This window comes from Leptinotarsa decemlineata, unplaced genomic scaffold (assembly GCF_025532065.1).
Source record: "Leptinotarsa decemlineata unplaced genomic scaffold, Ldec_3_MD MMD2_tig00026307_RagTag_RagTag, whole genome shotgun sequence".
In the NCBI taxonomy this organism is placed as follows: domain Eukaryota; kingdom Metazoa; phylum Arthropoda; class Insecta; order Coleoptera; family Chrysomelidae; genus Leptinotarsa; species Leptinotarsa decemlineata.
In genome coordinates, this window is record NW_027412681.1 from 388413 (window position 1) to 415669 (window position 27257).

Here is a 27257-nt window from a genome sequence, read left to right on the forward strand (position 1 = left end):
TTTACTCCTGTCGTAACCTTGAACCCACCTCAGGATAAAGTTATTATCTACCGAGGCTCTGGCTAAATCTGGGTGGCACTCTAGTACTAGCCCTGAGGTAACACGTTGTCTGTTCAAGGCTAATAGGGCTTGTTTGCTGTTGGTGCAGATTGTTATGTTTTTTCCAGAAACTCCTTGCCTGGTTATTTCTTTTGTGCCGATTGAGATTTTAGCCAGTTCTGTTTGGACCACGCTGCTATTTTTTCCCATTCCCCACTCAATCCTTAGGCTTAGTGATCTGGAGTCAACTCCATAGATCTATCGTAAGCGCAATAGGTTCAACAACTTAGGAGCTGGCCAAATTCTTGACAATTCCACTGTAGCCATTCATGGGAAATACAGGACTAGGGACAGTAGAGATGTGTAGTTAGGTTCTAGACACATACTTGTGAGCTTCGACATGGTCTCGTTGTACACGATGGTTCCGATCAAGGACACGATACGGTTAATTGGCGAAGTATTCACAGCAGATGTAACGGTCCTCTTCGCCTTGTTTATCATCAACTTATTTCCAGTGGGATGGGATTTTTCACGAGGAAACGGATGGTACCACAATGGGCAGTCCATTAGGTCCGGAGGTGGCAAACTGTCTCATGGAAAATTTTGAACAACGTGCCTTAGAGCAAGCGGCCGTTAAACCATATTGTTGGCTGCGCTACGACACGTTCGTGATAGTGCAAGATGGTGATGAGACATTAAACGATTCCAATTATATCTAAAATCTCTCGACTAAAGCGACGCCAATGACAGGTTCTGGTTCGATGAAGCTGCTTGCAACACCCTCCTTTGCAAGGGAGTCAACAGCCTCATTGTTTTGCGGGCCAGTAAGGCCTTGAATCCAGACCAGGGACAATCGGGAAGTGTTGCTATCAAGGAGAGTCGTTTTTGGCAATTTGCTACCAATTTAGACGTTGCTCGGTAGAAGCCAAGAGCTTCCAACGCCCCTGACTATCCGAGAATATTTTTATTGACTTGTGCATGAGGTTGGATTCTTCAAATCTCCACGCACACAATTCTTGCTTGAAATACAGTCGCATAGGTTCCTAGGCACGTGAATATCTCTGTCCTGGGTCTGCGACTGAAAACACCTGCACCAGAACCTGAAGGTGTCTTTGATCCATCTGGGAACCAACAACTATCTGCTTTTGTTTGAAGGTGATTGACAATGTTTCATGATGAATTTCACTAGTTCGAACTTCCATTGTCTACTATATAAAATGATTTGAAATCCCTGAAACAACTAAAAAAGAAGAATTGAAAAAGAATAGCTGAAAATAACAATTATATTAACCAAAATAAACCAGAAATGAAATAATAGTGAAATAAAATACAAGTAAAAATAGAACAATTGAATAAATAAAAATAAAGAAATGAAAAAAGAAAATAAAAATAAAAAGTTAAGAGATTCCAAGTCACGTTAGTTCACGACGTTTCGATTGTTAGTATCTACAATCGTCTTCGGGTGATGACTGGACTGATTCCTCCGAGAGATGACTATTTATAGGTCGTTCGAGTACTTTCACTTATCCCCGCTTTCCATTTTCCGCTTCACTGGTTCCGTGGGAGATTACCGTTTTGGTGAGAGTTGGCCATTTTTCGCTTGATGATGAGTTTCCATATGTTGCGTATTTCTACGCTGGCTTAGCTGAATACGTTGTTGGACAACATGTATGCGGCTTCCTTAAATTTTCTCCTGAACCAATGTTCCTCTCTGTGCAAGATCTCAGCTTGGGACCACTCGATGTTGTGTTGATGGGTCCAAACATGGTCTACTATTCCTGATTTGCTGGTTTCCCCTCGCTGTATGTGTTTCTTGTGCTCGGCAATGCGAACATTCAATGGCCTCTTAGTTTCACCAATATAGGATTTTCCGCACTCACAGGGTATCCGGTAAATGCAATTCTTGGAATCGCAATCCGCGTTTGGTGGCCTGGTTTTCGTGAGGCTGCTACTACGGATAGTGTTACCGAATCTGAAGCAGGTTCTGATGTTGTACATGGAACCAATTCTTCTTATCCTCTCCGATAATCCTCTGATGTAGGGAAGTGCAAGCACTGGTTGTGACGGCTTCTCTTCCTTGCGAGGCTCCTGCTGTCTTCTAGCCAAAGTCTTTTCTACCATCGCTTTGGAGTAACCATTCCGTTGAAGATCATTTTTGATGATGTTTAGTTCCTTCTCGAGACCTTCTTTCTTATTACAGAGCCCAAAAGCACGGTCTAATAGAGTCTTGATGATTCCTCTTTTAGTCGATTGATGGTGGTTGGATTCGTGGTTCAGATACTGTCCCGTACGAGTGGGTTTTCGGTATACAGATGTTTCCCACTTAGTGTCGGTCCTCTTCACCAAAACGTCTAAGAATGGCAATTCGTTGTCGATTTCCTTCTCCGTTGTGAAAGTGATGGAACGTCTCACGCTGTTGATGTGTTTCAGGAAGGCGTCTAGTTCAGTATTCCCATGGTTCCATATTATGAAGGTGTCGTCAACATGTCTCAACCAGACTCGAGGTTTCTTGTGGGCTTCTTCAATGGCCAGAGTTTCAAACCACTCCATATATATGTTGGCTATGACTGGTGAAAGTGGCGATCCCATTGGCAGTCCCTCATCTTCTGTAGGTAGATTCGTTCTCTCTTTCAGGTTCCCGTCTTCGGATAGCTTTCTCTGTATGATTTGGAGTGCTTCTTCGACCGGAACGTTGGTGTAAAGGCTTTCCACGTCAAAACTAATTAGTTGATTTTCCCGTGTAACCTCAATTGACCCTAGTAGTTCGACAAAATGTCTTGAATTCTTCACAAAAGACGATGTTTTTCCTTGTAATGGTTGTATTAAGGGAAGTAAAAATCTAGATAAGTTTTGAGTAGCCGAATCTCTGGAGCTGATGATCGGTCTAAGCGGAACGTCCTTCTTGTGGATTTTGGGTAGTCCATACAATGTAGTCATAATATGGAACCATGGGAATACTGAACAAGACGCATTCCTGAAACACATCAACAGCGTGAGACCTTCCATCAATTCCACAATGGAGAAGGAAATTCACAACGAATTGCTATTCTTAGACGTTTTGGTGAAGAGGACCGACACTAAGTGGGAAACATCTGTATACCGAAAACCCACGAATCCAACCACCATCAATCGACTAAAAGAGGAATCATCAAGACTCTATTAGACCGTGCTTTTAGGCTCTGTAATACGAAGGAAGGTCTCGAGAAGGAACCAGACATCATCAAAAATGATCTTCAACGGAATGGCTACTCCAAAGCGATGGTAGATAATACTTTGGCTAGAAGACAGCAGGAGCCTCGCAAGGAAGAGAAGCCGTCACAACCAGTGCTTGCACTTCCCTACATCAGAGGATTATCGGAGAGGATAAGAAGAATTGGTTCCAAGTACAACATCAGAACCTGCTTCGGATCCGGTAATACTATCCGTAGCACCTCACGAAATCCAGGCCACCAAACGCGGACTGCGATTCCAAAAATTGCATTTACCGGATACCCTGTGAGTGCGGAAAATCCTATATTTGTGAAACTAAGACGCCATTGAATGTTCGCATTGCCGAGCACAAGAAACACACACAGCGAGGGGAAAACAGCAAATCAGGAATAGCAGACCATGTTTGGACCCATCAACACAACATCGAGTGGTCCCAAGCTGAGATCTTGCACAGAGAGGAACATTGGTTCAGGAGAAAATTCAAGGAAGCCGCATACATGTTGTCCAACAACGTATTCAGCCAAGCCAGCGTAGAAATACGCAATATATGGAAACTCATCATCAAGCGAGAAATGGCAAACTCCCGCCAAAACGTTCATCTCCCACGGAACCAGTGAAGCGGAAAATGGAAAGCGGGGATAAGTGAAAGTACTCGAACGACCTATAAATAGTCATCTCTCGGAGGAATCAGTGCAGTCATCACCCGAAGACGATTGTAGATACTAACAATCGAAACGTCGTGAACTAACGTGACTTGGAATCTCTCCACTTTTTATTTTTATATTCTTTTTTCATTTGTTTATTTTTATTTATCCAATTGTTCTATTTTTACTTGTATTTTATTTCACTATTATTTCATTTCAGGTTCATCTTGGTTTATATAATTGTTATTTTCAGCTATTCTTTTTCAATTCTTCTTTTTTAGTTGTTTCAGGGATTTCAAATCATTTTTTATATAGTAGACAATGGAAGTCCGAACTAGTGGAACCATCTGCTCTTAATTTTTCCTTCCCCCTAATAATTTTTTCCTCTCCTTGGTAGATAGATCTGGAAGGATCTCCATGGTAACACAGTAACATGGTACTGATGGCAACACATCACAATGAAACGAGAACCCAAGGGACTTTAGCCTTCTTGGATGTTCTTGTGAACAGACGTGAAGATGGTACACTGGCCAACAGAGTGTACAGGAAACCAACACACATAAGAGGTGCTTGAATAAAAACTGAGTCTTCCAGAGGAACTAAATTACCTAAAAAATGCCTTCAACGGGAATGGGTACAGCGACCCAGACGAGATAACCCCAGGGAAAAGCTTTCCTTTCCTCAGCTTGGTCGAATATTCAGAAAGCAAAGAGAAAAACCAATGATATGAACAGACAACCTTGGAAAAACTCATAAACAAATTAAATATCAGTTGAACAAATTGAACAATCAACCAAATTGGACAAGGTATAAAATTCACGTTACATTGTAACTTGTAACTGGAATTGCCCAACATAAGCCATCCGACCCGAGGCAAGAACGTACCTATTCATTAAGTTGAGTCGTGAATCCAGATTCGCCGCATATCTCGAGTAATCCTAGTATTTCTCGATTATCGAGATTTTATAAATAGCTTCCACACTGATAAAAATCTAAGCGACCTTCTTTATTCGATATTCGTGCAAACGTGGGTTGATGAACCTTCTCTTAATATTATGCCGTTATTGACCTTTTTGCGGTCTGCTGTACACTTGAAACTTTTACTTTTCAATTTCTAGCGATTTGTTCATGAAAATATATACTAAACACGAAAATGAAAAAAAATAGTTGCTTTCGTATCACATTTGCGCTTGAAGTATGAAAAAAAGAAGTTTCAAATTACGTGTAATAGTTGGATAATTTATTTTTGTCACAACACAATTATTCATTGAAAATAACGTTGGATCTGATTGAGTTTGTTCATTTGAACTTTGCGTTTGTTTGTTTGTAAAATAGGTTTGTTCATTTGTAGTTGGAGTTCGTTTGTTCGTTTGTATAAATATGTTCGTTTGTAGAACTGATATATATTTAAAGAGTAGGTTAGATATTGGTTTTTTGTTGCATTATTTACTAATTGACGACACAGGATGAAAGGAGTAAATATAACCATGTACAAGGTAACTATGCAAACTAATTGGGAGTGTAGAGTGTAGATACAAATGAGATGAGTTAAATAAATAAAATATACGATTCCGTTGACTAATTAAAGTATAAAATCATTGAAAAAAATTATAATATTATACTATGTTTATAAGTATTGAAGATAAATGGTTCATTTTTACATGAACACCAAAGCAATATTAATATTCCAACTAAAATTTATGATTTGAATATCCGGGATACACTTTTCATTCAAAGTAATGGCGAGCATGGTGATATTTTTTGAAATCACCAAATTAAAAAATAATCCCCTGTGATTTGGATTCGTTTATTTAGCAAAAAAGTCTTATTCAACTGTTATTTTAGATTTGTTCGTTTGTAATTGGCGTTCGTTCGTTTGTAAAAATAGTTTTGTTTATTTGTGAATCAACTGTATATGTTCGATAGAAGAAAATTGTTCGTTTGTAGAATTGACTGTTATATTAGATATCTTCCATGTTTTTTCTTGCATTATTCACGATTGAAATCAACTTATTTCTCCATTTCTATAATTTAAACTGATGCAAAACGTTCATCTTTTCATGGGACCGAATGTGTGTACAAGAATGATTATAATGTATTTCTTCCTGAAAAGTGTGGCATTAAAAAGCTAAAATGAGTGCAATATGACCTTAACGGGTTTAGTTTTACATAAAAACCAAGGCATTAGTAATGATGGTTTTCCTTAATTGAAAATCGAGTTTCTTTCAGTGTATCATCCCTCGGCCATATTTTAAATATTTCTTGTCATCGAAAGCAATAAACCAGAGTGTCTGTAGGTATTCATCGTGTTTAATGGCTGCACGAATCTGTCGTAATTATTGACGGATTTAAATTAGGCATCCCGTATCGACAGGTCCGATTCGCTCATGTCGCAATTATAAATCCAGTTATTAATTTAAATTACGTGACGATCGTGAGAACAGGAAATGAAGGCGGTCCAATATTTCGATTGCTTCCTTGATACCACTTTATTGAATCCAAAGTCGAAAACTTATGAATCCGTGGGAAACGGTTGAAACATCTGATTCACGTTCCTCATTCAACTCCGAAAATGGGTGTTACAAAAAAGATGGGGAATAACGTAATGGGCCCTTGAGGCTGAAGTGTTTTTCAAAGACTTATTGGAATGGACAAATAAGACAGCTCCCAATATTTGTCAAAGGAGATACTATGAAGGAGAGCCTTATTTCATTAAAAATGCCTGTGTAGATAATGAAGTTTTTTCTTTCAAGTTTCGTCACTCTTGTCTGATCTCTGCATTTCTCCATTCCGCGTCCAAGAAACGGTTGATAAAAAAAATCAAGAAAGTTTTCCATCGCCCCTCGTAACACAACTTCTCCGCGTTCTCGCACACACTTTCCGAATTTTCTTTCCGTCTCCCGACCTCTGACCTCTTCGACGAATGGAATATCAATCGCTCGCGCCGACCAAATGAGTCTTCGACTCGGATGGGGTGGATGGGGGTGGAAAAAATTATAAGGGAAGTGCGTGGCGCCAAGTGCGTCGAGCCATCGATCGACCTTCCCATCGCGATACGGATGATGGTGTGAAGGGTCAGCGACCGGCCACTCAACCGCCGAAAGAACCGAACCCGGTTTTGGACACGGTCAAATCTTCAGAGGTCCACGGGCGGACTTTAATTATTTCTTGAGGATCGGAGACGGTGGTATCTACCCATGTGAAAAAAAATTGAGCAAGGATAAGGAGATTCTTGGGGGGTGGTCATGACAGCTGTCGTTTCTTGGTTCTTGAGCCTCATAGGTTGATTGGGTTCTTCTGCCATATTTTTATAACACTTTTTCCAGTACTATTATTTCCAGTGCTGGTTTGTACAGATTTGGATTGTCCATGCGACACATTGCGTTTTTTTTCTATCTTTCCAAACCACCCATTCCAATAATTTTATTCCCGGTACTATGTTTGCCATGTTTTTGGGGCATTATTTAAATTGCTCCATGATCCAGGCTCATTACAATTTTTTCCACCATCTTTCCAAGCCAATCCAGAGCCTTATGGGTTCTTATATTCCTTCCATATGTACACGTCATCTTTTCTAATAATATTCTTTCCTGCGCCAGTTTGTGAAGAACTGAATTGTCCATGAATTGTTTGCCTTCCTTGGTCCAGGCTCATTACGATTGTTTTACCATCTTTCCAATACAATTCAGTGCCTCATGTTTTCGTGTTTTCCTACCATCTGTTCATGACATCTTTTCTAATATCATTTTTCCCTGCCCCAGTTTGCAAAATACTGAATTGTCCATGAATTGTTTGCCTTCCCTTGATCCAGGCTCATTGCGATTTTTCTACCATCTTTTCAAGCTAATCCAGAGCCTTATGGGTTCTTGTTTTCCTACAATGTGTACACGACACCTTTTCCAGTAATACTTTTTCCTGCGCCAGTTTGTGGAGAATTGAATTGTCCATGGATTGGTTGCCTTCCATTATCCAGGCTCTTTGCGATTATTCCACCATCTTTCAAATCCACTCCAAAGCCTTATGTTCACGTGTTTTCCTACCATCTGTCTATGACACCTTTTATAATAATATTTTTCCCTGCCCTAGTTTGTAAAATACTGAATTGTCCATGAATTGTTTGCCTTCCTTGATCCAAGCTCATTGCGATTTTTCTACCATCTTTCCAAGCTAATCCAGAGCCTCATGGGTTCTTGTTTTCCTACAATCTGTACACGACACCTTTTCCAGTAATATTTTTTCCTGCGCCAGTTTGTGAAGAATTGAATTATCCATGGATTGGTTGCTTTCCATTATCCAGGCTCTTTGCGATTATTCCACCATCTTTCAAATCCACTCCAAAGCCTTATGTTCACGTGTTTTCCTACCATCTGTCTATGACACCTTTTCTAATAATATTTTTTCCTGCCCTAGTTTGTAAAATACTGAATTGTCCATGAATTGTTTTCCTTCCTTGATCCAGGCTCATTGCGATTTTTCTACCATCTTTCCAAGCTAATCCAGAGTCTCATGGGTCCAAGTTTTCCTACAATCTGTACACGACACCTTTTCCAGTAATACTTTTTCCTGCGCCAGTTTGTGAAGAATTGAATTGTCCATGGATTGGTTGCCTTCCATTATCCAGGCTCTTTGCTAATATTCCACCATCTTTCAAATCCAATCCAAAGCCTTATGTTCACGTGTTTTCCTACCATCTGTCTATGACACCTTTTCTAATAATATTTTTCCCTGCCCTAGTTTGTGAAATACTGAATTGTCCATGAATTGTTTGCCTTCCCTTGATCCAGGCTCATTGCGATTTTTCTACCATCTTTTCAAGCTAATCCAGAGCCTCATGGGTTCTTGTTTTCTTACCATCTGTACACGACACCTTTTCCAGTAATACTTTTTCCTGCGCCAGTTTGTAAAGAATTGAATTGTCCATGGATTGGTTGCCTTCCATTATCCAGGCTCTTTGCGATTATTCCACCATCTTTCAAATCCAATCCAAAGCCTTATGTTCACGTGTTTTCCTACCATCTGTCTATGACACCTCTTCTAATAATATTTTTCCCTGCCCTAGTTTGTTAAATACTGAATTGTCCATGAATTGTTTGCCTTTTCTTGATCCAGGCTCATTGCGATTTTTCTACCATCTTTTCAAGCTAATCCAGAGCCTCATGGGTTCTTGTTTCCCTACCATCTGTACACGACACCTTTTCCAGTTATAATTTTTCTTGCGCCAGTTTGTGAAGAATTGAATTGTCCATGGATTGTTTGCCTTCCATTATCCAGACTCTTTGCGATTATTCCACCATCTTTCCAATCCAATCCAAAGACTCATGTTTTCGTGTTTTCCTACCATCTGTCTATGACACCTCTTCTAATAATATTTTTCCCTGCCCTAGTTTGTTAAATACTGAATTGTCCATGAATTGTTTGCCTTCCTTGATCCAAGCTCATTGCGATTTTTCGACCATCTTTCCAAGCTAATCCAGAACCTTATGGGTTCTTGTTTTCCTACAATCTGTACACGACACCTTTTCCAGTAATATTTTTTCCTGCGCCACTTTGTGAAGAATTGAATTTTCCATGGATTGTTTGCCTTCCATTATCCAGGCTCTTTGCGATTATTCCACCTTTTTTTCAATCCAATTCAAAGCCTCAAGCTCTCGTGTTTTCCTATCAATACTGGAAACTAACTAATATAGAAAATGACTACGTTATTTACTTCTGCTATATTAACATTCATATTGTTCCTTCAAAATTGGAATATTTCCTGCTTCGTGGTTATTCCTTCACACATAGATTCGGTTTTAGTTCAGAACCCAGGCAATATCACCTGCTGTTTCAACAGATTCTTCAATCACCTACACAGCGTACGTCCATCGATTTTAAGCATGTCATTGTAAACGTGGGTAAATATCCTTGTCTGTATCTCACTTCATGTTAATCACTATCACTGAAAAAAAGAAGAAGAATAATTGACATTGGATTGTCTACCCAACCGTGAAAGGAGTAAAATAAACAATATACCAATACTTCGTGTTCGGATTGCCTTCCAAACGGTACAAAATGAAGTGAAAAAATGTAATGTTACAGCCTAACAAATAAATTTATTGAGAAGTTTGACATACTGTCCTGATTCAAACTATTATCTTCTCGTTCCAGATGCGAGAACTATTGATAACTTTTGGCGGAATAAACTTCTAGCGACTATTTTAAGAGTTTTCCCGCAATGTTTGTGCATGTCCATGAGAAATACTTCGACAAAAATATATCAGTGGGAATGATCACACCTAAAATTCTTCATACTCGAATTGATGATCCAATCTGGTCGTTCTTCGGGATTAATGTTATTTTAGGTAGGACTCATTGTTTTTTCGACGTCCGCAGAGGTTTCGGTAGGTTATTCAACTTTTAACGAACTGTTATTCGAGTTGCGGTGATTATTATTCGAATCTTGAATGATACTTACACGTAATTGAAGAGGATTCTGTAATTGTCAAGCACGAACAAGTTTGCAGGCAAATTATCATTTTTTGAGAGTGCGGGGGGAATTTGACAACTAGAGTTGAAAAACAGTATTAACCAAAGCCCTACTGTATCTATATTTCGTGCGCTACCTTCTTGTAAGGGTGAAATTTCTTCACGGTATGAAATCAGAAACCAAGACCCTTAATTCGATTCAGGTTCAGCTGCTTTTAGCAGGTATTGAAATCAGGTTACTCTGCAAAAAAGCGAGATTTTTTATTCGAGTATCATATTACACCCTACTCCACCATAAAAGGGATTAGCTAAAGCTTCTTAGTAGTAGGTACAAAATGGAGAGGCTGAAAGTTTTGTTGAAGAAACGAAAAGGCAGAGGAACATCGTAAAGATTGAGATTTTATTTAGATTTCCTGAGATTTCCTGAATTGTCTACGAAAATAATCAATTCGAATATGAAAACAGGCCACAAAGTTAAGTATGGATCACTAGAAAGGCTGCAACTATTTTAAAATCTCTTTGATGTTTCATAGAGACACGTCGATGTTGAAACATCATCTTCAGTTTCTTTACTAACTCTAAAGATAACAAAATTAAGCTTTTCGAGAAATAAATACGTACATGGTTCGAGTTCTTGAACACCAGGCTTGATAAATGAAAAGAAATTTGTGAAACAGCGTTTATATCAATGACAAGTTGATGGTTTCATTGAAAAACCAGGGCCATAAGTTATATTCCAGATACTAACATTCTCCCCAAAACACGTGCAATAGTTGGGTGTTTTATTTTTTTCACAACACTAATTAATCGTTGCAAATAACGTTGTACCTGATTGAGTTTGTTCGTTTGAACTTTGCGTTTGTTTCTGAAATAGGGTTGTTCATTTGTAATTGGAGTTGGTTTGTTTGTTTGTGAAAAAAATGTTCGTTTGTAGAATAGATATATCTTCAGAGAGTGGGCTAGAAATTATTCATTTTTTGTTGCATTACTTACGATTAAAACTAATTAACGATACATGGTAGCAGGAGTAAATATAACTGTGTACAAGTTAACTATGCAAACTGAATGTGAATATAAGTGCTCAGATATAAAAATGAGATGAATTTAAGGAATAAACTTTACGATGTAATTGGCTAATTGAACTATTGAATGAATGACGTCACGATAAAAAATCATTACATGTTGACTATAATATAAGTATAATAGGTTCATTTTTACACGAAAACCAATGCTATGATTATGTTTCAACTGTAATTTATAATTTTAATAATCAGGATACTCTCAATGGTGAGCATAGTGATCTTTTTCGAAATTGCCAAATTGAAAAATAATCCCCTGTGATTTGGATTCGTTCCTTTGCAAAAAAAGTCTTACTCAACTGTTATTTTAGGTTGGTTCGTTTGTAATTGGCGTTCGTTCATTTGTAAAAATAGTTTATTTGTGAATCGAATGTGTTCGTACGATAGAAAAAAATGGTTCGTTTGTAGAATTGACTGGCAGGTTAGATATTCTTCATGTTCTTCTTGCGTTATTTACGATTGAAAGTAACTTATTTCTTCATTTGTATAAATTAAACTAATGCAAAACGTTAATATTTTCACGGGACCAAATCTGTGTACAAGAATGAATATAATGCAGTTTTCCTGAAAAGTGTGGCGTTATTGAGCTGAAATGAGTGCAATATGAGTTTAATGGGTTCAGTTTCACATAAAAATCAAAGCATTACTAATCTTTCAACTAAAATTATAACTTGAATACTGGAAAAACGGTTTTTATTGAAACTAAAAAAAAGTATGGTGTTAAACTGTTAAATTGTGATTGAACTCGTTCGTTTGTAAAACAAGCTCATTCAGATATTGCAATTCCAGTACATATGTTCGTGAAGTAGCTTTGTTCGTTTGTAGAACGAAATCGTTCGTTTGTAGATTTCCATATAGCTCAGCGAACTTCTTGTTCAGCAATCAGCGAAATCCCCTGTTTTTCGATGGCATTCCAATCGATCAGAAGGCCCGCAGTAAAAACCGATAATTGTCCAATTGCCGAACAGATTCACCGTTAGAACGCTCGTCCAGCATCTCGATATCTCCGAAGAGTATCAATAGGAAAGCAAATGCGGTAATTTGCGTACCGTTATTGAAGACACGCTGACAATGGACGCGAGAAAGATAGCAGTATTATTGGAAATTGACCTCGCGGGTCACAAATTAATAGACGTAGTTGATTCGAGTAGAAGACAAGTTGAGAATGCATGTGATATTGATATCAGGAAGTGAGTGAAAGACTAGAATCTCACACAAGAAGTGGCAACTTGAAATCTTTCAGAAGTGAGAGGTATTCAGAAACTAAGGGGGGGGGTGGGGAGAATGTTTCAAAAGTCAATCTACATTCACCACTTGTGACTTTACTTTCTCAACATTTTGATCGGTTGTCGAATCTCATCAGTTTGAACTTGATTAAAGAGAATAGCTGAAAATAACAATTATATTGAGCACAAAACCCTGAAATGAAATTACGTTGAAATAAAAAAATAAAAATTGAACAAAATATTGAAAATAAAACAACTAAAATGAAAATAGTAGTATCGTCGTTGGACAATCTATACGCAGCTTCTTTGAACTTCCTCTTAAACCGGTATTCCTCTTTTTATATATGTATATCGACGAATCATTAGCTTGCATATTGAGACATTACATTATTTTCTATAATCTATTTCCTGGCGCAGCGAAGTAATAAATAAATTTCAAGTAACTGTAGATAGTTGAGTGGAATCAAAACTGAAAAAGGTAGTATTTATTTCAAATATTCAATGTTTATACCGGGTGTCCCAGAGCTTTTAGGCCAGCAGATATCTCAGTCACCTGCAGAAAAAAATTGAAAAAAAATATGTATATCATAGAAGACCACCAGCACTTTCACGTAGCAGAGCAAAATCCACCCCCTCGTGAGCAACCCCTGCGAAACCACCCCTAACTTTTGTTTTTCAAATGGCAACCCCATGTTGTTTGTCGTTCAACTGACAGCTCTTGTTATTTCTCAACCAACGATATATCATAATCGTTCGAGAAAATTGAATACGTTAGTGGGTACTATTAATTGGACTGATCGAATTGTTCTGCATTGTAGACACCAGAAAAAGTGGACGCTACGCAGAAAAAGAGGCGATAAAATGTTAGAACTTTTTGTGCTTCCTTTCATTCCTCTGATATCTGGATGACACATTGCCATCAGTCGTGATATTGTTGTTGTATATCAAAATGCCTTTTACCTTCACTCCCAACGAATACGTTGATATGCTTTCAATTTTTGGTGAATGCCGAAAGAATAAACGTGCTGCGGAGAGGCTGTATGGGCAGCGCTTTCCTGATCGTCGACAACCAGGTCGTAATACGTTTTCGTATGTAGAAAATACCATGCGAACGGGATCATTTCCAGGAAAAACAGATCAAGTACATCCTACTCCCGTGCGAACTGAGGAAAATTGCATAAATGTGTTGGCCTACGCCGAAGCACATCCTCATATTTCGGTTCGTGCATTGGCGGTAGAGATTGGGATCAGTAAGTCATCTGTGCAAAGAATTTTCAAACAGTACAAGTATCATCCCTTTAAAATTCATTTACACCAAGGACTCAGACCTACCGATTTCGAAAGACGAACGGCATTCATTGCTCACATTCAAGTTTTAGTCCATGAAAATCCAAACATCCTCAATCAAATCTTGTGGAGTGACGATCCCGCTTCCATAATAATGGTACTGTTAATCGACATAACATGCACTATTGGTCACAGGACAACCCTCACTGGATTAGAGAAACCAATTTCCAAACAATGTGGGGTGTGAACGTGTGGTGTGGTTTACATAATGGACGACTCATCGGGCCCCATTTTTTCCAAGACACTTTGACGGGCCACCGATATTTACATTTCTTGGAAAATTGTTTACCTGCCCTCCTGGAAGATATTCCACTTGAAGAACGACAACAAATGTGGTGGCAACAAGATTGTGCTCCTGCACATAACCATAATGTAGTTACTACATTCCTCAATGATACTTTTCGAGACCGTTGGATTGGAAATAGTGGACCTGTGCGATGGCCTGCACGTTCTCCAGATCTCACGCCACTGGACTTTTTCCTGTGGGGATATCTGAAACGAGTTGCCTTCGAAACACAACCAATGAATATTGACGATTTAACCCAAAAAATTTTAGAGGCTTGTCATACCGTTACTCCGGAAATGATTAGGGCTTCCTGTACTCGCGCGCTGATTCGGCGACTTGAAGCATGTGTGGCAAGTGCTGGCCAACATTTTGAACATTTTCTGTAGTATCATGTATCAAAAAACAGATGACCTTAAACATTAATATTTCATTTGTGTTGTTTTTATTTTCTATGATTCTGCATGTCATTCTACCTACCATGATACATCATTGACCGAGAAATGAAAAAGACTGTAAGTTGAACCAAAACAAACATGGGCGTGCCATTTGAAAAACAAAAGTTAGGGGTGGTTTCTTGGGGGTTGTTTACCAGGGGGTGGATTTTGCTATGCTGCATGAAAGTGCTTGTGTTCTCCTATGATACATATTTTTGTTTTAATTTTTGTTCTGCAGGTAACTGAGATATCTGCTGGCCTGAAAGCTCTGGGACACCCGGTATATGATTTGCTAAAAAACCTCAAAAAAAATTATTGGCCGTATTTATTTAAGTTTTTTTAATTGTTATTGTGTTTTCTAGTTTATTTCCCGAACTGTCGGTTTTTTGGACTTTATTAATAGCTATTAATCATTAAAAGGTCGAATGTAAGAGTTGCTATTTTGTAAATGCCACCTACTATTGATCAAATAAGAGAGCTGCATCATTATATCGTGATTTACATATTCTTTTTTTTTCAATAAAGACAACTGTCAAGTAGTTAGAATTCAGTTATTGCAACAATTGATCACAAACCTCAACCCTTTGTCACTTCCTGTCCATCCGAAGATGATTTCCAAACTTGTTTTTTTGGCTCACCCGGTACGAAAAGGAAAAAGGAAGACCCGAAAAAAGTTGCCTCGAGTTTGTTCATATACGCGATACCTAAGATATCGGAGAAGGATCTCGGGTCGTGACCTAACTGTACACCGCGGATGAAACGATATACGATGGATAGATACATGATCCCTGCCATCTGCCTCATCATTTTCTTCGTTATGCTATAGAAATAATCCCGCAGCAGAGCGTGGGAGGCGGTTACATTGTCGAACGATGAGATATTCGCAACAGTCTGATAGTTTCTATTCCATTATTGATATATAATAACTAGTTCTCGTCCACGGCTTCGTCCGCGTAGCATTTGGTTTGTCACATTAATTTTCAGATCATTTTAAACAAATAGGTACAATATTTTTATATCAACCCAAAACTTTAGGTTTCCATTTTCAAAACTGACGAAATTCAATACTAACTTTGAACCCCTATTTTATTTACGCCATACAAAGAACCTACCTGCATATTTCAAGATTTTAGGTTCAGTAGCTTCAGCTGTACGTTAATATAGCAGCTGGTAATTTATAGTTTTACTTTGAAAATACACTAACTAATAGCATCAATGGTCGCCAACTCTGTCATCAGAATAATTGACAAGTGACAGCTTGCAGGATGCAAATATGGATTAAAACGATTTGCGCATGCGCAGACACTCATCGTATGTGAAAATTTTGAAGTGATTATTAGTAATATATTGATTTAATTATTATTTGTTAAACATTTAAGGAGGCGATTCCTCATCGAAAAAAAGATAGGATCTTCCATATAAAGAAATTTCTTTGCAGCATCCTTTGTTAAGATACATCCCCTTTGTATAACAATTTTTTTCACAAGCACTAAAAAATTTACAATATTGAAATCAACCTGTCGTTTTGTACTACCAAAAAGACACTTAGCCAGAAATTTATTTGATTTACCCCATGGTTGTAAGGGGTGGAAAACGCAACCCCTAAAATTTATTTCCAATGTAACTTTCTGTCTTATTATTTGTTTACCATTTAAAAATTTATTTCCGATAGCCTGTTTCATTCTAAACAAAAAATGTCTCTTGGGTTTTTCGCCTAAAATAAACCAGTTCGCAGCAAAAAATTATTTTACGAACAACTACAGAGTCAGGTCAAGGAGGACCTCAGAACTGGCCCGCTCGATCCCCGGATGTCAATCATCTCGATTTCTCTATTTGGGGCCATTTACAGCATTTGGTTTATCGTACTTCTGTTCGCGATGTAGAGGACTTGAGAAACCGCATCATCGATATGTGCCGGGTAATCAGAGAGACTCCAGGAATATTTGAGCGAATACGTGGCTCAATGCGCCGACGTCTAGATGCATGCGTAATGTCTGAAGGTAGACATATTGAACATTTACTATAATTTCTACATGTTGTGTGTTTTGTTATTAATAAATTAGTTTTGTTTATTACCCGTTAATCGTTTAATGCAGGTACTAACTACAAAATAACAATGAAATAATTTCGGATTTATGACGATGTATCTCTGTAGTTGTTCGTAAAATAATTTTTTGCTGCGAACTGGTTTATTTTGGGCAAAAAACTCAAGAGACATTTTTTGTTAAAAATGAAACAGACTATTGGAAATAAATTTTTAAATGGTAAACAAATAATAAGACAAAAAGTTACATTGGAAACAAATTTTATTGGTTGCGTTTTCCACCCCTTACAACCATGGGGTAAACCAAATAAATTACTGGCTGAGTGCCTTTTTAGTAGTACAAAACGTCAGGTTAATTTCTATATTGTACCTTTTTCAGTGCTTGTGAAAAAAATTGTTATACAAATTTTATGTACCCCCTTTAAGGGGCTGTATCCTAACAAGGGATGCTCCAATGACTTTTCTTTATATGAAAGATCCTATCTTTTTTTCGATGAGGAATCACCTCCCTAAATGTTTTACACTTATTCAGTTACACCCTGTATAATGTATCAAATCAAATTACAACACAAAGTATCCTGAAACAATAATCAAGAGGGGTGGCAATTGAAACTGCTAGCGCCAGTAAAAAAAAGAAGGGGGTAAATAAAAACATAACTTTTTTTATTGCAAATACAAAAATAAAAAACATATTCAATAATAAAAGCAGTTTCTAAAATGCATGATAACTGGGGACATACCGGTCCATTCATTTCATTTCAGGCTTTGAACAGTTTAAACTACCAACTACGATTTATAAATATTTATTTGAAATTCGTCTTTTCTCTTTTCTCACTGTGGATTTATTTTTCTTTTAGGGCCAGCGGTTTTCAACGGATTTGACATTTGACTGATTTGAAAATTGTTTCGTGCTCTGTGATCGACGTGATCGTGATCTATGATTTCTATGAGCTCTATGACAGACGGACATGCGGGACACGCCTGTCATAATGAGACGGAAGACAGAAATAGACAGATTATTCGACTATCGAAGGAAGAAGTGATTAAAATTCGTAAATATATAACCGTGGCCTCGTTCGAATCAATGACGTAGTGCAAAACCAAATGAAGTCATTGCTCAGATAGCCTCTCTACCCCGTCGCATCGTCTTACAGTAGACGCGACGCGACAGCACCAAAACACTAAAGAGCATGTGTAGCAGTTCATGGTCGTTTGACCAATAGCATTGCAGAGGCGATCAAGCACTTATCATACACGCGCTGAAGCTCGGATTGGAATATACTTCAGTGTGCCTAATTGCTGTTAGACAATAATGATCCTTAGTTAATTTTGCCTTCATTCAACATACTAAAAATTCAGTCTATTATTTTGTTTCGGATGAGCATGTTTTAAACAACGCACAAAGCGTGAATCATCCAAGACATCACCCTGTACATCCATTTCAACCAGCAGAGAGGACAATGAAACTTGGCGATCGAAATAAGGATTCACATCCTTGCTGCGCAAGCGCTTTACGCAAAGCCCGTTTCACAGCAGGACAATGCGTATAATTTGCTTCGCAATATCTTCTGTTTTTTCGCAAACCGGTAGTTGTTGACTTCTGAATACAATGTACTTGAAATGCAAAAATATATACGTTTTATTTTCTGTTATTTTCCTTGAAAAACAACTGTATTATCCTTTTTACGACTAATCCTTTGTCCTGAATGTGAAGAGATGGTCCATGTTTCATTATATCCATGGCTATGGATAGACGACTGAAAAAAAAGGGTTTCAATTGCTATTATACTCAAATTTCTTATATTCTATACCTACTACCGTATTTGTAAAAAAAGTAGACTCATCTGTACTCACTAGTGATGTCAAATGAATAGTACGAAACGTATCGTTCCTTAATCCTCCACCTGATGAGGATAATATATCTACCATATAGTACTTTTATTTTTATTTATCAAACAATCTTAATTCACAAATAAGGTTAGGTTAGGTTAGATTAGGTTAGGTTAGGTTAGGTTAGGTTAGGTTAGGTTCTTTTGAGAGTAGCTAATGTAGAGTGGTGTTATTTTTGCAACGCTTCTAGTATGGATTTTCGATTAACATACTATAACACACCAAAACATAAGTTTAAAACATAAGTTTTGAGAAGTTGAGGTTGGTAAATCCTACTTTCACAGTATCTCATGATATTAGTTTCTGAATCGATGTGAAATATTATAACAAAGTTCATAAACATTAAAAATAGTGAAAATGAAATGTCATTGAACTGATATTGGTTGCTCTTGTTCCAAGCCGCAGAATTGAACTGATCACATTCAGAAAAGTAAATGTAAAATGAGGTTAAATTGATAACGGTTGTTTTTGTTCCAAGCCACAGAATTGCACTGATCACATTGAAAATAGTAAAACTAAAATGGCATGAAACTTATTTTGGTTTTTTTGTTCCAAGCCATAGAATTGCACTGATCACATTTGGAATAGTAAAAGTAAAATTACATGAAACTGATATTGGTTATTCTTGTTTCAAGCCACAGAAATACATACTGCTCACATTCAGATTATCGAAAGCGAAATAGCATAAAACTGATGTTGCTTTTCTTCTTCCAAGCCCCAGAATTGTACTGATCACATTAAAAAATGTAAATATAAAATGACATGAAACTGACATTGAATTTTCTTGTTCCAAGCCATAGAACTGCACTGATCACATTCAAAATAGTAAAAGTAAAATGACATGGAACTGATATTAGTTTTTCTTGTTCCACGCCACAGAATTGTACCGTTCAGAATGGGCAGTTACTGGAAGTCATAACAAGTAACTGAGAAAAGGAAATTGTCTAGAGAATAGTTGTGATACATTAATCTAAAATTCTAGTTTTGTATAAGGACAAGTTCTATTTCTGTAATTTTGAATTAGGTTTTTGACAATCCATATTTCAAGCTGTATGTGTAATGATTGGTGTAGTTTGTTAACTCTAGATATAGAAGTAGTGGAAGGAGCAATTCTTGATAATGGTAAGTATATAATAGATAAGATTTTTTGCATTGAGAATATCTAAGTGGCTGCTTCCAAATGAGATTGAGCAATTACAGAACGAACTAAATAAATGTTACAGTTCGAGTTATAGTGTGTTTATTGCCATACGCTTTTTTGTCAAAATAAATAAAAAAAAAACTATAAATTCTGGATAATGAATCGAAGAAGTTTCCTGGAAATGATCTACGCATCTGACGATTAAACAAAACACAAATGCATCTCATGAATTGGAGAATCGACCAAAGTTCCCTTCGACTCGGGAATAGCCGACATGCATAGTAATTAGGTTCGCGTCACAGTTACCCCATAACCTAATACCGTGAACGATATCCATGTAAATATGTGAGAAAATTACGCATTCCGCCGATCCGAAGCGGTATCAATGTACTCTGATCGGAATCCAACCCCATGTCTTGCGAATGCTTCCGATCCCGGTTCGTGTAGAGAATGTCGAAGAGAAAACGGAATCGTTCGGGTAACTTCGAGATATCCAAACGCAAAAATCGTTACGGAAAATACGACTTTAGTACGGTTATAGTTCGTTCAGTATTGTTTGAGAGTAAAAGAATTTCAAGAATGCAAACATGTCGTTACATCAAAGAAAGCAAATAGCACTGCAATTCACCCACAAAATCATTGAGATATGTCTACCCTCTGTATCCCTTGAGGACGCCGCTAACGAGCTATTAAAATAGAGATGTGCGACAAAGAACGCGAAAACACCGACAAAGAATGCGAAAATACCGCCAAAAGAACCACTCGATGTTTTGTCTGATATTACGTTTAAGATGATATTGATAGGCGTCGGACTGGGGGTATTAATATAAATTTTCCATTGATATATTCTGTATGATGAGAAGATAATTGAAATATGGTGAAAACTAATTTTGTTTAAATATTTCATTTTGAGAAGGGCAATTTATATTTGAAATAGTTTTTTTTATTTAGGATTGTTACCTTCTACAGATCTATAAAATAATCAGAATATGAAATTTAAAAATGAATACAAATATAGAAAGGGCAAAAAGTTACTGCATTACTATTCATTACTATTACGGATCCCTGCGGAAGTTTTACAAGTATGTTTTTAAACCATTCTTCGAATTCTGTGGCATCCATTTCTTGATGATATGCCCCATTTTTCTTCGATTCAAACACCATCAATCCATCTTTCACGAATCCATCACTGCTGTTTATGTGAGTGATGACAAGACGACGACCTTTTACAACTGGAATTTTCAAACCAGTGGACCAACCTTCCATAAAGGCATGTCTTCCACTTTTGATGTTCTGACCTTGCCAAACCTTTGAGACAATATGACCCTCATTGACCCATGTTTCATCCAAATAAAAAATAGATTTACCTAGTGCTCTGGCTTTATTTACTTCTCTTGAATAGTTTCTTCTCCATTCTACAATCTCTGATTTTTCTATTAACATGCTTTCTATCTTGCTTCCCAATAGTGAAATTCAGCTCATGTAATATCTTCCATAATCGAGTTCTTCTTATATCAGAAAAAAAACTGTCTTCACGAATAACTGACAAAACTTTATTTAATGTAGGTATTTCGTTTTTTATGTAAAAAGAGTGTACTTGTTCTCCTAATAGAATTCTTGACTTCTTCATCGATAACCAATGGATACTTTTGGCTCGAAAAACTTGTTGTTTTCCTTGAGTTCCTTGAGAATTTTAAAACTTGTCAATCCATTGACACCGGTCATACTCACGCATTTTTGCACTACTTCCTTCTTACTCTTTATTTCGGGCTGATATTGCATTCTTAAAGAATTATATACATTCATAACAATTGTTTTTTCATTTATATTTAATGGTGACAATTTCGGAGGTTTATTCAACGCGCTCTCGAAGTAAACTGAAGAATATCACGAATAACCCCGCTAAAAAGCCAAGTCGGTGCGATGTGTCTTCGACATGTCCATAGGGACAGCCTGGCTTTGTGTAAAACTTTTTCCAAGTGAGCGTCCCAGGAGAGATTTTCATCAAGGGCAATGCCAAAATATTTCACCTCCGCTTCCAAATAGAATGACCTCACCATTGAGGGAAAGTGGCGTTAGATCGTCCAATTTTCTCCTCCTGGTGAAGAGGATTATCACAGTTTTGCTGGGGTTGACAGACTTCTGCTCCCTCAGGCACCATCGTGCTTTGGAGGATATTACAAGCTACCCCTTCCGACGTGGACCCTGCCAAGATGACAAGGCCATCTGCATAAGCTTGCAGATCTACTTCTCTTTTGTCGAGGGCATCAAGCAGACTATCTCTCAGGAACGACCACAGAAGGAAAGATAGTACCCCACGAACCTAATGGCTTCGCCTCAAAGAGTCGTAGTTGCAGTCTTGTGTACTAGCATTGCATAGATCCAGCCAGTTATGGTGGATTCTATACCCTTCCTAGCCTGTCATGCTCCTTCAATATCAAGAAATACAGCAATCTTGTTGTCAAAGGATTGGGAAATTTTCTCAACGAGATTGTTCAATGCTGAATCTGTCGATTTGCCGGTTTGATGAGCATACTGGTGGTTATTCAGTGGGGATGTATATAATGCTACCCTCTTGATATGTCTGTCCAGTATCCCCTTAAGTCCTTTCAGCAGGAAGGATGTGAGGCTGATTGGTCGTACCGATTTAGGGAGTAGGTCTTTATGACCCGCTTTTGAAGGCTAGTTGTAACTTAAAGAGCTGTTAATGCAATAACACTGGCGCCATCTATGAGTTAGGTATGTACTTAAGATGCACTGTTTGGAACCTTTGGTGTAGTAATGAATATTACTGGAGTTTTTCCCAACACCAAATCGTTATTTTTACACCTCGACACGTGTTTCGATCACCAAGTGATCATCTTCAAAGAGGATTATTAAAACTAGAAACTAACGCGAAGCTAACCTTATTTATGCTATATAGATATCCCATAGAGGTAAACCATCCAGGTGTACCACCCTTACAGGTATACCAACCTAAATTAATTTTACAATTTTTCCTCTATAACTTCGTAGTTTTATCAAAATAACGATAGAAATAAAATAAAAACAACAATAAAAATTACTTGGCGCTCCGGGGCGACTTCATTGATTCCAGTGGCGCATTTGTTTTTTCAGCTGCAGGAAAACCCGGAAAAACCTGCAGCACCACATCATCTGAAGATTTCGATCTAACACTGTCCTCTCTCTTATAAAACAAAATGTATGGTGTCTCCAGAGGCTCCAGTAAATTCAATGCATCGCCAGAACACTTCGTGACACGACTATCGTCAAACTTAAACCAGTCCGTTTCTTCTTTAACCAAGGCGTAATAATGACCAAATTCAACGCCAGAACCACAGGGAACAATGACTGCATGAATATTATAATAGTGGTCTGCTAGGTTGAAATGTTCATCTATTTTGAACCTTCCAAAGAGTTTCTTGCTTCCGTTAGAGGTTGAGTCTTGTTTGAAAATCGTCAGTGTTATTATTAGATTGACTGGTGCCTCAGCTACACTTGTTTCCTTATAACAGTCAGTTAGTTTGGCGTATGTTTGACAATACAGTCGATCATCACCTGTTAAAAATACCATTTTCAGATTATTTAACAATAAGCTTTGCACGGACTGGTTATTAGTCATATTAGGAAAAGCTAGATGAAGTTTCAGAAAGTCACATAAGTTTTCGGTACTTCTTGAACATTTACCACAAAGTAAACAAGTGAGGATTTTTCCAGCAAAAGATTTACAAACACAAGACGAGATGGGCTGTACGGAATCATTCAGTCCAGGTCAGTGGTATTGATTTTGCTATTGTTTTGCTCACGAAGAGTATTTAACAAGAACCCCAAGTATTCGGAACAATCCTCTAGTTGTCCTAACGAGTATCTAGTGGACTTCAAAGACTCCAGTAAATCGGTTGGAAGGAAAGATGATACCTTCTTACGAAACTGCAGCTGCATGAACAGGTGTTTGAGTTTGGTGAATAAGTAGGAAACATGCTCGTTCTCGTTCATCATTCAAACTTCGTTCTTGAAATTCTTCGTCATGAACAACACTTGTAAAATGCTATTCATGTAGCAAATGCTATTCATGTAGGACAACTATCTACTGATTCGTAAGGAAGAACATGTTTCACAGAATCTCCATAAGAACCATTTCCTTATCTATTATTTTACTAACACCTAACCTAACCTAACCTAACCTAACCTGTTATAGCTGTATATAAACCAATTTTCAGCTATATTAAAATTAATTTCACAATATTGCCTATCTAAATTCATTTTTGCAACGTGTCCTTATGTAGTAATCAGTAAACCCAACAATATTATTTCAACAAGCTATATAGTATGCTTTTTGGTATAGGTCCATCATCGTTATTCATAATATTATTGTGTTTACTTATTTCTACACTCTCATAGGCATCTGGTTGCCTGTTGTTTTTAACTTGTCTCACTAATCTTAATAAACTGAAGTCTATGGAATGTTTTTGTTGCAAAATATGATGGGCGACTGCTGATTTTTCAGGTCTTCCATATTTCAAGTGTGCTATGTGTGTCTTATATCTTACTTCGATAGATCTTTTTGTCTGTCCATAATATTTTGCATCACAGTCTTTACATTCAATTTCGTAAATTCCAGACTTTTCTGAATTCTCGACTTTGTCTTTTGGACTTCCCAAAAGGCTCTGTAGTGTATGACTTGTTTTAAAAACCACCTTCATACCTAGTTCCTTGAAAATCTTTCCAAAGTTCCTCGTATATTGGTGGTATGGAACTGAGATGTATTTATCTTGGTGTTTGTCCTTTCTGAAGGTCGAGATTTCGTTTATTCTAAACCTAAACTTCTTCTTCCTTTTGTTTGAAGGTGATTGACAATTTTTCATGATGAATTTCACTGGGTCGGACTTTCATTGTCTACTATATGAAATGATTTGAAATCCCTGAAACAAATAACAATTATATTAAGCAAAATAAACCTGAAATGAAATAATAGTGAAATAAAATACAAGTAAAATAGAACAATTGAACAAAAATAAATAAAAATAAAGAAATGAAAAAAGAAAATAAAAATAAAGAGTTGGGAGATTCCAAGTCACGTTAGTTCACGACGTTTCGATTGTTAGTATCTACAATCGGCTGAATACGTCGTTGGACAACATGTATGCGGCTTCCTTGAATTTTCTCCTGAACCAATGTTCCTCTCTGTGCAAGATATCAGCTTGGAACCACTCGATGTTGTGTTGATGGGTCCACGCATGGTCTGCTATTCCTGATTTGCTGGTTTTCCCTCGCTGTGTGTGTTTCTTGTGCTCGACAATGCGAACATTCAAGGGCCTCTTAGTTTCACCAATATAGGATTTTCCGCACTCACAGGGTATCCGGTAAATGCAATTCTTGGAGTCGCAGTCCGCGTTTGGTGGCCTGGTTTTCGTGAGGCTGCTACGGATAGTGTTACCGGATCTGAAGCAGGTTCTGATGTTGTACTTGGAACCAATTCTTTTTATCCTATCCGATAATCCTCTGATGCAGGGAAGTGCAAGCACTGGTTGTGACGGCTTCTCTTCCTTGCGAGGCTCCTGCTGTCTTTTAGCTAAAAACTTTTCTACCATCGCTTTGGAGTAGCCATTCCGCTGAAGATCATTTTTGATGATGTCTAGTTCCTTCTCGAGACCTTCCTTCGTATTACAGAGCCCAAAAGCACGGTCTAATAGAGTCTTGATGATTCCTCTTTTAGTTGATTGATGGTGGTTGGATTCGTGGTTCAGATACTGTCCCGTATGAGTGGGTTTTAGATATACAGATGTTTCCCATTTAGTGTCGGTCCTCTTCACTAAAACGTCTAAGAATGGCAATTCTTTGTGGATTTCCTTCTCCATTGTGAAAGTGAAGGAAGGTCTCACGCTGTTGATGTGTTTCAGGAAGGCGTCTAGTTCAGTATTCCCATGGTTCCATATTATGAAGGTGTCGTCAACATATCTCAACCAGACTCGAGGTTTCTTGTGGGCTTCTTTAATGGCCAGAGTTTCGAACCACTCCATATATATGTTGGCTATTACTGGTGAAAGTGGCGATCCCATTGGCGGTCCCTCATCTTGTGTAAAGAATTCGTCCTTCAGTTGGAAATAACAGTTTTATACACAGCATCCTAGTAATTCCATAATTAGTTCTACAGGTAGATTCGTTCTCTCTTTTAGGTTCCCGTCTTCGGATAATTTTTCTCTGTATGATTTGACTATTCATTTTTAATTCTTCTTTTTAGTTGTTTCAGGGATTTCAAATCCCTGAAATTTTCCTTCTTCTTTATTATGTCATCTACAATACCCCTCGAGAAACCGTTAGTGGCTGCTATTTCCTGTATTTTACGTCTTTCTTTTGTGAACCTATCATGTGTTAGAGGGAAAGTCAAAAGACGATGCACTAAAAAATTCAACCCAGCATGTTTGTGCTGTCCACAGTGATGTGAACTGTCAGGAATATACCTGTACGTGCTTGTTCCTTTTCTAAATATATCGTATTCTAACCCTCCATATTGGCTCCTCATTAGCAAAACGTCAAGAAATAGTAGTTGTCCCTCATTTTCTAACTCATACGTGAATTTTATTGATGGACATCTATTATTTAAAATGGAAACAAAGTCGTCAATATTCGATTTTTTGGTATCGAATATCGCGAAAATATCATCCAGATACCTTAGCCAGATCCTAGGAAAATACTTCGACTTTTCTTTGGTTTCCATTTCGAATCTGCTCATGAACAGGTCTGCCAGGTAGGGGGACAAGGCCGTTCCTTCCTGTTATTCATAAAAGCAACCTTCTACCTGGAACCGATTTTGTTTCATACACAAATTAGTACGAGAAACAAATTCATCGATTTCGTTATTATTGAAATTATTTTTCTCTAGTACATCCCTAAGATATTGCAAGGTCTGTGGAATTGGGACGCTAGGAAATAAGGAACTAACATCAAAAGAAACTAGAATCTCACCTCTTGCAGAACCACTTTTTTGTATGTTGTATGAACTCTAAAGAGTTTTTTTATACTAAAACTTGGTTCCGCAATAGACAAGGTTTCAAATTCCTCAGTGAGCCACTTTGCTATTTGATAGGTAGGAGCTCCAATACCTGACACAATGGGCGCATTGATTTTCCCCGTTTCCACAAACCGGGAAAACCAATGCGCGTTAGTTTCTAGTTTTAATAGAATAAATAATAAATAAGTTAAAATTGTTAAATTAATTTAGGTTGGTATACCTGTATGGGTGGTACGCCTGGATGGTTTACCTGGATGGGATACCTATATAGCATAAATAGGGTTAGCTCGCATTAGTTCCTAGTTTTAATCTTCCTCTTTGAAGATGATCACTTGGTGATTGAAACACCTGTCGAGGTGTTGAAAATAACGATTTGGTGTTGGGGAAAAAACTCCAGAGTTAGGCATGGTTTGTCAATCATTTTAATTTATTGTATTCGT

At 37.6% G+C, this 27257-nt stretch overlaps 1 protein-coding gene across 1 annotated transcript in view; it reads left to right on the plus strand.

The window, feature by feature from the left end:
* Positions 1-27257, plus strand: part of Hr3 (nuclear hormone receptor 3 ROR-beta) — a 242447-nt gene that overhangs the window by 16552 nt on the left and 198638 nt on the right. The gene's annotated exons all lie outside the window — the stretch shown is intronic.